Source organism: Balaenoptera acutorostrata, chromosome 9, assembly GCF_949987535.1.
Source record: "Balaenoptera acutorostrata chromosome 9, mBalAcu1.1, whole genome shotgun sequence".
Taxonomy (NCBI): domain Eukaryota; kingdom Metazoa; phylum Chordata; class Mammalia; order Artiodactyla; family Balaenopteridae; genus Balaenoptera; species Balaenoptera acutorostrata.
In genome coordinates this window covers 105174217-105176981 of record NC_080072.1, presented here as the reverse complement: position 1 = coordinate 105176981, position 2765 = coordinate 105174217, and the positions used below count along the sequence as shown (strand labels likewise).

General features: G+C 46.8%; 1 non-coding gene across 1 annotated transcript; it reads left to right on the top strand.

Annotated features, from left to right (window-relative positions):
* The first annotated feature begins 909 nt into the window (after nt 1–909).
* On the top strand, nt 910–982 carry TRNAW-CCA (transfer RNA tryptophan (anticodon CCA)). The gene has a single exon. It is a non-coding gene; the product is annotated as a tRNA-Trp (tRNA).
* Nucleotides 983–2765: the final 1783 nt, after the last annotated feature.

Below are 2765 nucleotides of genomic sequence, written 5' to 3'. Positions count from 1 at the left end.
CTGGGCCTCCTGTCCCCAAGGTCCCGGCTGGAGCCGCCAGCCCTGGGAGCTGCCAGCCCTGGGAGCCTCCCTTTGGTGACAGAGGCCCCAGATTTGTGCCAGTGCCCAGACCTAATGAGCAGCTCGTTGGAATCCGAGGAAGGACCAGGGCGCAAGGAGACATGCTAATTAAAGTGATTGCTGTTCTTTAATTAAGCAATCATCCCCCCAAAGAGGGCATTATCATGCAAATAGAGCCCTCTTGGGTGAGGTAAGGGCTTTGGGCAACAGCTGAGGTCTGTTAATAAGGCCTGAGAGCGTCCGAGGGCAGGGATCCAGCACGCCCCATTGACTGGGTGGCGGAGCCCGGGAAGCGATCACGCCTCACCGCGCGCCCTTTGTCTCTCCAGGCGTGGGCTGCCGAGCAGCGAGAGGCAGGGACCCCGCACCCCCTGCTGCTCCTCCCCCTCCCCTCCTCCCCTCGCCTCCTCTCCCAGAGAGGCTTGCAGAGCTGCGCAAGCTGCAGAGGTTTGTGGGACAGTGTCCGGTGTGGCCCTTTGTGCAATCGACGCCCCAGTTATCAGAGCACCGGCGCAGAAGGGTTGGAATGAGGTGGGAATGGGGGCTCCTCCGTGCTCATAAACAGGGAAGATTCTACAGGAGGATGAACACCATTCAGCCGCTGTAATGGAACAGAAAGAGCCTGAAATTAGTCACCCACCCCGGCTGACTGGGGCAAACCGCTTTCCCTCTCCAAGACCCAGTTTCTCATCTCTGTTTTGTTTTGCTTTGTTTTTACACATACATGTATCAATTCTTTTTCAAATTCTTTTCCCATTTAGGTTGTTACAGAATATTGAGCAGAGTTCGCTGGGCTATACAGTAGGTCCTTGTTGGTTATCCATTTTAAATACAGCAGTGTGGGGGACTTCCCTGGTGGTCCAGTGGTTAAGACTCCGTGCTTCCAATGCAGGGGGCCCGGGTTCGATCCCTGGTCAGGGAACTAGATCCCACATGCATGTCGCAGCTAAGAGTTTGCGTGCCACAGCTAAGGAGCCCACGTCCCACAACTAAAACCTGGCATAACCAAATAAAAATAAATAAATAAATAAATAAATATAGCAGTGTGTACATGTCAATCCCAAACTCCCTAACTATCCCTTCCCCCTCCCCCTTCCCCCTGGTAACTGTAAGGTTTGTTCTCGAAGTCTGTGAGTCTGTCTCTGTTTTGTAAATAAGTTCATTTTTATCATTTCTCTTTAGATTCCACATAGAAGTGATATCATATGATATTTCTCTTTCTCTGTCTGACTTACTTCACTCAGTATGACAATCTCTAGGTCCATCCATGTTGCTGCAAGTGGCATTATTTCATTCTTTTTTAATGGCTGAGTAATATTCCATTGTATATGTGTACCACATCTTCTTTATTCATTCCTCTGTCCATGAATATTTAGGTTGCTTCCATGTCCTGGCTATTGCAAATAGTGCTGCAGTGAACATTGGGGTGCATGTATCCTTTCGGACCATGTTTTTTCTCCAGATACATGCCCAGGAATGGGATTACAGGATCATATGGTAGTTCTATTTTTAGTTTTTTAAGGAACCGCCATACTGTTCTCCATAGTGGCTGTATCAATTTCCATTCCCACCAACAGTGCAAGAGGGTTCCCTTTTCTCCACACCCTCTCTAGCGTATATTTATTGTTTGTGGATTTTTTGATGATGGGCATTCTGACTGGTGTGAGGAGATATCGCATCGGTTTCTCATCTTCATAACTGCCTGACACGGTTATCATGTGGGTAAATGGTTGTGAACACACCAGGCTCAGGGCTTGACACCTAACCCAGTGGTTCCCGACAGAGGTGATCTTCCCCCCAGAATAAGGTGCCCAATAAAACATATCTTTATCTTTTTATCTGCTAAATCTGACAACCTTACCACTGGGGACATTGGCTTGTCTTAGAGATATTTGGGTTGTCACAACTGGATGACTGGGGGCTACTGGCGTCTGGTGGGTAGAGGCCAGGGACACTGCTAAGTGTCCCACGACGCACAGGACGGCATCCACAACAAAGAGTGTCAGCTCCATCAGAAAGAGAAAAACAAATATCCTATAATATCACTTATATGTGGATCTAGAAAAATGGTACAGATGAACTTATTTGCAAAGCAGAAATAGAGACACAGACGTAGAGAACAAACTTATGGATACCAAGGGGGGAAGGGGGGTGGGATGAATTGGGAGATTGGGACTGACATATATACACTACTATGTATAAAATAGATAACTAATGAGAACCTGATGTATAGGACAGGGAACTCTGCTCAGTGCTCTGTGGTGACCTAAATGGGAAGGAAATCTAAAAAAGAGGGGATATATGTATACATATAATTGATTCACTTTGCTGTACAGCAGAAACTAACACAACATTGTAAAGCAATTATAATCCAATAAAAATTTTAAAAAAAAGAGTTATCTGCTCTAAAATATCCACTGGTGCTCAGGTTGAGAAATTCTGATGTAAGTAGCACCCAATAAACCTCAGTTAGATGAACAGGTCATGAGGCGATGGCGCATTTTCTGGAGCAGGACCTCCAGTCGTGTGGTTGTGAATCACCTTGGGACCAGCTCTTCAGGTTTTTCTGCTTTCTTGAAAGGAAGAGTTTGGACAATTGTGTTTTAAGTAACTGAACGAACAGACTGAGGCTGAGTGGTACCAGTGCTGGGAGTCCCGTGCAAGAAGCAGGACCAAAGAAACCGATTATGAATCCAAGGAGCCTC